Here is an 8,700-nt window from a genome sequence, read left to right as displayed (position 1 = left end):
TTACGGGTGGCAAAATCACCAGCTGCTGGCAGTTATTGAAAAAGATGACTTATCGGCAAGTTTAAGCTTCTGTAAATCCTCAGAGCTCAATCATGTCTTGGTGGGTCAGCTGGATTGGATATCATTTTGCAGGTCTGACCTGAAAGATGCGGGTTACTTGGGAGGTCTGGTATTGTTCTTGTGTTTTGCTAAGCTCTGCACCCGCACCATGCATCATTTTTTTATTGTATGTTGCAGTGGTCTGGCCAATGTCATTCTGAATCATGTATTGTACATTATGAATCATGTGTTGTTCATTCTGCATTAAGCATCACATTATGTTTTGTGTTAGCTCTGCATCTGCAACTTGTATCAATTTTTATCTTATGCTGTGTGGCAGCAGGGGCGTGGTCAAGCGTCGGTCTGTGACCGGAGGGCGGAGTCAGGGAAGGTAAGTGGCAGAATCACTGAACCTGATGTCAATTAACCTGTGTTTGTGTGTCTTCCTCAGTGACCGTGCCCTATATAAGGAAAGAGAGAGCAGAGGAAGGGAGGTCTCCCCCCAACCAGACAAATGATGTGTGTGTGCATGTCTGTGGTACTAGGAGATTGTGAAGGCTGAAAAGCTGAAAATAAAGAGTTTTGAAAACTCAGTTCTGGCCTGCCGTACTTCTGTGCTCCACCCACCCACTCAAAGTCTTACAGTGGTGCTGAAACCCGGGACCGGAGCACAGAGGAGAACAGCCCCATGGAGTCCTCCCCCTTTACGGACCTGATCCACGCCCTCGCCATGGCCCAACAGAGCCAGCACCAGGCGCTGGTCGCCCTCCGAAAGGAGCAAATCGCAAAAGTTCGAGGCCCTGATGCTGGCGCAACAAGAAGATCGTCAGGCGTTCCGGCACCTCCTCGTGTCAGCGGGGTCCACCACCGCCGCGGGCCCTCCCCACCTCACCCTAATGAAGATGGGCCCGCACGATGACCGCAAGGCCTTCCTAGCGCTCTTCGAACAAGCAGCAGAGGCCTGGGGCTGGCCGGTGGAACAGCGCATGGCACGCCTCCTCCCCCTGTTAACGGGCGAGGTGCAGCTGGCCGCGCTACAGCTCCCCGCCAACAGCTGGCTGGTCTACGCGGACCTGCGCCAGGCCGTCCCCCAGCGTGTGGGGCGCACCCCAGAACAACAACAACGCCAGTGCTTCCACACTCTACGCCTAGAGGAGGTTGGCCGGCCATTCGCATTTGGCCAGAAACTCCGGGACGCCTGCCGTCGGTGGCTGAGGGCTGATAACTGCGACGCCGAGGGAATCGTCAATCTGGTGGCACTGAAGCAGTTCATCGTCCGACTTCCCGTAGGGACCGTGGAGTGGGTCCAGTGCCATCGCCCGGAGTTGCTGGATCAGGCCATCGAATTGGCGAATGATCATTTGGCGGCTGGTCCCATGGCAGGATCGCAGATCTCCTCTTCTTCTATCTCCACTCTCTCTCTCTCTCTCCCCCTCCCCTTCTGTGTCTCGTCCTCGCCCCGTTCCCCCACCGTGGAGGCGGGGGCCAGCTCCACCCCAGCCGGCCCGCCGCACCCACGGTGCCCTCCCGTTTCCTGCTTCCATGTCTGTCTCTCTCCCCCCTCAGGTGAGTGAGCCCCAGAGCGCTGGTGCAGAGAGAAAGCCCAGGCCGGTTTGTTGGTGCTGCGGGGAGCCGGGGCACCTCCAGCATCAGTGCTCGGCAATGGAGGTGGGCGCGGTGGTCCGGATCCCCGACGCGCCAGGAACCGCCCTCGATCGGGCCGGAGTGTATCGCATACCGGTGAGTGTCCAAGGGGATACGTATCAGGCTTTGGTGGACTCTGCCTGTAATCAGACCTCAATGGGGAGAGCACAATTGGTGAAGGTGATGTGTGCGCACGGGGATGTTCACAACTACCCTTTAGTGTCGGTCCACATTCTTTTTTGAGGGGAAAAATTTAGTGTAAAGGCGGCGGTTAATCCTCGCCTTACCCACTCGATAATTTTGGGGACTGATTGGCTGGTATTTCGGGAGTTAATGACTAATTTAGTGAAGAGTGGGTCCTGCCGTAGTTCAGCAGGGGGAGGTCCCGGTGTGGCATTGGTGGGAGCAGCTGTCACAGAGCCGTCTATGTCATCACCGCGTCAGAGTGAGGAGCAGCAGGCTCCTCCTCCCTCTCTCGGGGAATCCCTCGCAGGTTTCCCGTTAGAGCAGTCACGAGACGAGACTCTGCGGCATGCATTTGACCAAGTGAGAGTAATCGATGGTCAAATGCTCCAGCCAAACGCCACCCCGTCCTTCCCCTATTTTTTCCATTATGAAGGATAGATTATACCGAGTGACGCAGGACACAGACTAAGGAGATGATCTCACAACTTTTGATCCCAAAGAGCCGCCGGGAATTGGTATTCCAGGCGGCTCACTTTAATCCCATGGCTGGACACTTGGGGCAGGATAAGACACTAGCCCGAATAATGGCCCGGTTCTATTGGCCAGGGATTCGCGGTGATGTCCGTAGGTGATGTACGGCGTGCCGCGAATGCCAGTTAGTAAATCCAGCGGCCATTCCAAAAGCGCCTTTGCGCCCTCTACCATTAATCCAGACCCTGTTCGAAAGATTTGGGATGGATCTCATTGGGCCATTAGATTGGTCAACACGAGGGTATCGCTTTATTTTAGTTCTGGTGGACTATGCAATGCGATACCCGGAAGCAGTGCCTCTTCACAATATCTCAGCACATAGTATTGCGGAAGCACTCTTCCATGTCATCTCCCGAGTCGGAATCCCCAAAGAGATTCTGACTGATCAAGGCACTTCGTTTATGTCACGCACACTGCACGAACTATATGGGTTATTGGGAATTAAGCCAATCCGCACCAGTGTTTATCACCCACAAACGGACGGTTTAGTCGAACGATTCAATCGCACCCTAAAGAATATAATTAAAAAGTTTGTACGCGAGGACGCACGCAATTGGGATAAATGGCTCGAACCCCTGTTATTTGCAGTGCGAGAGGTCCCACAAGCCTCCACGGGGTTCTCCCCGTTCGAATTATTATATGGGCGTAAGCCGCACGGCATCCTTGATGTACTGCAGGAAAATTGGGAGGAGGGACCTTCACCGAGCAAAAATGAAATCCAATACGTTATTGATCTGTGCACAAAACTTCACACACACACACCTAACCCAGGAAAATTTGTGGCAGGCCCAAGAACGGCAAATCTGCCTGTACGACGCGGTACGCGCCTTAGGGAGTTCGCACCGGGAGATAAAGTACTCATACTGTTGCCCACGTCGAGCTCCAAATTGATCGCCAAGTGGCAAGGACCCTTTGAGGTCACACGGCGAGTCGGGGATGTCGACTATGAGGTGAGGCGAACAGACGGGGTGGGGCGCTACACATTTACCACCTCAATCTGCTCAAACTCTGGAACGAGGAGGTCCCCATGGCGTTGGTGTCATTGGTTCTGGAGAAGGCGGAGCTGGGGCCGGAGGTTCAAAAGGGACCATTGACATTGCTTACCTCTCCGGTCCCCTGCGGAGACCACCTCTCCCCGACCCAACTCACGGAGATTGCCGAGTTGCAGACCGAATTTTCAGATGTGTTCTCACCTCGGCCCAGCCGCACCCGCCTCATAGAACACCACATTGAGACGCCCCTGGGGGTGGTAGTGTGCAGCCACCCTTACAGGCTACCCGAACACGAGAAGAAGGTGGTTCGGGAAGAACTCGAGGCCATGCTCGAAATGGGCATCGTCAAGGAGTCCCACAGTGACTGGAGCAGCCCGGTGGTCTTGGTTCCCAAGGCCGACGGGTCGGTCCGGTTCTGTGTGGACTATAGAAAAGTCAACGTCGTGTCTAAATTCGATGCGTACCCAATGCCTTGTATTGACGAGTTGCTGGAACGACTAGGCACGGCTCGCTTTTATTCTACACTGGATTTGACAAAGGGTTATTGGCAGATCCCCTTGACTCCACTATCCTGAGAAAAAGCGGCCTTTTCCACATCGTTTGGCTTACACCAATTTGTCACACTTCCTTTTGGGCTGTTTGGGGCGCCCGCTACGTTCCAGAAGCTTATGGACAGGGTCCTCTGCCCCCACACCACCTATGCAGCCACATACTTAGACAATATCATAATCTATAGTAATGACTGACTGCGGCATCTGCAACACCTGAGGGCCGTCCTTGGGTTGCTGAGGCAAGCGGGTCTCACAGCCAACCCAAAGAAGTGTGCGATTGGGCGGGTGGAAGTATGGTATCTGGGCTTCCACTTGGGCAATGGGCAGGTGCGTCCCCAAATTAATAAGACAGCAGCAATTGTGGCCTGCCCGAGGCCCACGACCAAAAAAGGGGGTAAGACAGTTCCTGGGGCTGGCTAGCTACTATCGTAGGTTTATACCTAATTATTCGGACGTCACCAGCCTGCTGACTGATCTCACTAAAAAGGGGGCACCACATCCGGTCCAGTGGACAGAGCAATGCCAGCGGGCTTTCTCTGAGGTGAAGGCTGCACTGTGTGTGGGGGGGGGCACTGTTACACTCCCCTGACTTTTCTCTCCCCTTTATGTTGCAGACGGATGCGTTGGACAGGGGGCTGGGGGCTGTTCTGTCCCAGGAGGTGGAGGGGGAGGATTGCCCCGTGCTGTACATCAGCAGGAAGCTGTCGGTGTCTGAGGGGCACTACAGCACGATAGAGAAGGAGTGCCTAGCCATCAAGTGGGCGGTCCTCGCCCTCCACTACTACCTGCTGGGACGCCCTTTCACCCTCTGTTTGGACCACGCACTCCTCCAGTGGCTCCACCGCATGAAGGATGCCAACGCGCGGATCACCCGTTGGTATCTGGCACTCCAGCCCTTTAACTTCAAGGTGATCCACAGGCCGGAGGTGCAGATGGTCGTAGCGGACTTCCTCTCCCGTCAAGGGGGGGGGAGTCGGCTGCGGGCCGGACGGCTGCCCGGCCTGAGTTGGGCGGTGGGGGTATGTGGCAGCGGGGGCGTGGTCAAGCATTGGTCTGTGACCGGAGGGCGGAGTCAGGGAAGGTAAGTGGCAGAATCACTGCACCTGATGTCAATTAACCTGTTTTTGTGTGTCTTCCCCAGTGACCGTGCCCTATAATAAGGAGAGAGAGAGCAGAGGAAGGGAGCTCTCTCCCCAGCCAGACAAATGATGTGTGCGCGCACGTGTCTGTGGTACTGGGAGATTGTGAAGGCTGAAAAGCTGAAAATAAAGGAGTTTTGAAAACTCAGTTCTGGCCTGCCGTACTTCTGTGCTCCACCCACCCACTCAAAGTCTTACGTGCTGATTTGGCTGCAGTCATTCTGAATCACACTCTGAATAGTTCAATCTATATTACATCGTCTTTTTTTTTTAACTCTCTCTAAATTATGCGTTCATGTACTGGAATGTTTGGCCCAGTCAGTACAAAATGTGAGAGGCGTGAGATGTACTGACCAGTACATCTCACTACTGTTTCTACTACTGTTGTTGACCTGGCCTTATCTGATCATTTCTGTGTTTTCTCTGATGTTTCTATGTCTCCTCACATTCAGAACAGCTCAACGACTATGGGTAGGAGAGTCATAAATGACAACACGTGTTCTCTTTGAGCAAGCTCTCTCTCGGATCTCAACCAAGATGTCAGACTCTGTAGATGATTTACTGGAAACTTTTAATTTAAATATGACCCAAATTATGGATGACATTGCTCCATTCAAAATCAAGAGTCAATGACAAGCAGAAAGCACCATGGAAGCAATACCCAGCTGTTAAATTGCTAGAGAGAGAATGTAGAATGACTGAAAGAAAATGGCGTAAATCTAAACTTCACATCCATTATCAAATTCATAAAGAGATGCTTTGTAAATATAATTAAGAAATTCGTAAAGCAAGACAATCTTTCTTCTCCAACATCATCAACAGGAATATGAACAATGCCTGTGTGCTATTTTCAACAGTAGAGAAGCTAACTAATCCCCCACCACAATTAGTACCTGAACTTCTCTCAGTTAATAAATGCAATGAGTTTGCATCCTTCTTCAAAGGTAAAATTGATAAAATACGGCAGAATATTGCTCATAATATATCTCAGTTGCAAATAATTGAAAAGCTGCAATCACCAATGACACAGACAGACAACTTCAACACAATGTCAGAATTTTGTTTAATTGATTACGAGACTCTTGAAAAAACTGTACAAAATCTCAGTTCCTCAACATCTGAACTGGACATTCTGCCCACCAACTTTTTTAAGTCTGTTCTTCATCTTATAATTACAGATGTGCTTCAGATCATAAATACATCCCTAGAGACTGGCATTGTTCCTGTGTCCCTGAAAAAAGCCGTTGTAAAGCCCTTACTTAAAAAGAATAATCTGGATGCTTCAGTATTAAACAACTACAGGCCAATATCAAATCTACCATTCATCGGGAAAATCCTTGAAAAAATTGTCTTCAATCAATTAACTGCCTTCTTGATATCAAACAGCTGTTTTGATAACTTTCAGTCAGGATTTCGTGCCAGTCATAGCACTGAAACAGCGCTGATTAAAGTTATAAATGACATACGTCTTAATACTGATGCAGGCAAAACATCGGTCCTGGTGTTACTGGACCTCAGTGCAGCTTTTGATACTGTTGATCACAACATACTGCTATATCAACTTGAACACTGGGTTGGGTTGACTGGTAAAGTTATCGATTGGTTAAAATCATACTTAAAAGATAGAAGCTTCTTTGTTACCATGGGAAATTGTACCTCAACATCAATGTCCTTGACCTGTGGTGTTCCCCAGGGGTCGATTCTTGGACCATTACTATTCAACCTTTATATGCTCCCACTTGGACAAATTATCAAGAACAACTCAATTTTGTATCACTGCTATGCAGATGACACCCAAATTTATTTTGCTCTGTCACCTAATGATTATGCCCCCCTTGAATGTCTCTACCAGTGTATCGACCAAATCAACAACTGGATGTCACAAAATTTTCTTCAGCTGAACACAGATAAAACAGAAGTAATTCTATTTGGGGAAAAAAGATGAAAGACTCAGGATTACCACTATTCTTGACACAAAGGGGATTAAAACAAAAGATATGGTTAAAAATCTTGGTGTTTTTATTGACAGCGAGCTAAATTTTGACAGTCACATGAAGGCAATCACTAAAACGGCATTTTATCACCTAAAAAACATTTCCAAACTAAAAGGACTTATGTCAAAAAATGATCTGGAAAAACTTATACATGCCTTCATCTCTAGTAGGGTTGATTACTGCAATGGCCTCTTCACAGGCCTCCCAAAAAAGACCATCAAACGACTTCAGGTGATTCAAAATGCAGCGGCTAGGGTTCTCACACGAACAAAAAGAACAGAGCACATTACTCCAATTCTAAAGTCCCTTCACTGGCTTCCAGTAAGCTATAGAATTGACTTTAAAGTATTGCTGCTGGTGTACAAATCTCTAAATGGTAGAGGGCCCAATTACCTCTCTGATATGTTGCAGCGGCGTGGCGGCACGGTGGTGTAGTGGTTAGCGCTGTCGCCTCACAGCAAGAAGGTCCTGGGTTCGAGCCCCGGGGCCGGCAAGGGCCTTTCTGTGTGGAGTTTGCATGTTCTCCCCGTGTCCGCGTGGGTTTCCTCCGGGTGCTCCGGTTTCCCCCACAGTCCAAAGACATGCAGGTTAGGTTAACTGGTGACTCTAAATTGACCGTAGGTGTGAATGTGAGTGTGAATGGTTGTCTGTGTCTATGTGTCAGCTCTGTGATGACCTGGCAACTTGTCCAGGGTGTACCCCGCCTTTCGCCCGTAGTCAGCTGGGATAGGCTCCAGCTTGCCTGCGACCCTGTAGAAGGATAAAGCGGCTAGAGATAATGAGATGAGATGTTGCAGCGGCCTAACCCAATCAGATCTACCAGATCGCAGCAGCAAAATTTACTGGTAAAACCTGTTGTTAAAACAAAGTGTGGTGAAGCAGCTTTTAGCTACTATGCAGTACAGCTATGGAACCAACTCCCAGAGGACATTAAAAATGCTCCTGCTGTTGGCAGCTTCAAATCTAGACTAAAGACCAAGCTGTTTTCAGATGCTTTCTGCTAACTGATTAATATGGTCATCTTTACATGTTTTAAACTTTCTTAACTTTTACAGTCTCTGCATGTTTTAAACTTTACTTAACTTTTATTCTATTTTATTCTGCTGTTTTTTTAACTGAATTTTTACTTCATTTTATTTTATTTCCACTATTGTTTCTTATTTTTCTTCCCCATTTATTTTATGTAATTTTATTTTCTATTGTTTACTGTTTTGCTTTTACTTCTGTAAAGCACATTGAACTGCCACTGTGTATGAAATGTGCTATATAAATAAACTTGCCTTGCCTTACCAGTAGAGAATGTTGATGAGGTTTGGTGTGACATGTTAACCAGTGAGATTGTTGGGCATAAACTTATTTTGAAACTGTATAAAATGAGAAACCCTATGATTGATAGATCACTCTGCAGACTGACTAGGCTTTTGCTTTTTTCATTCAATAAAAGTTTTTCTGCAAATCCTTAGCCTTTGATTTTTTTTTCAATTTATTTATTTTGGTGAGTGAGTTTCCACAACACCACCCATAATGATTCAACACCAATGTATTTGAAAACATTCTGCCAGCATTGTTTATAGGCAACGGCAACCTGGGTGGTGCCATTCACATTGAAACCTTGTCCGACTCA

Source organism: Neoarius graeffei, chromosome 4 (assembly GCF_027579695.1).
Source record: "Neoarius graeffei isolate fNeoGra1 chromosome 4, fNeoGra1.pri, whole genome shotgun sequence".
Lineage (NCBI taxonomy): Eukaryota > Metazoa > Chordata > Actinopteri > Siluriformes > Ariidae > Neoarius > Neoarius graeffei.
This window is presented reverse-complemented; position numbering follows the sequence as displayed.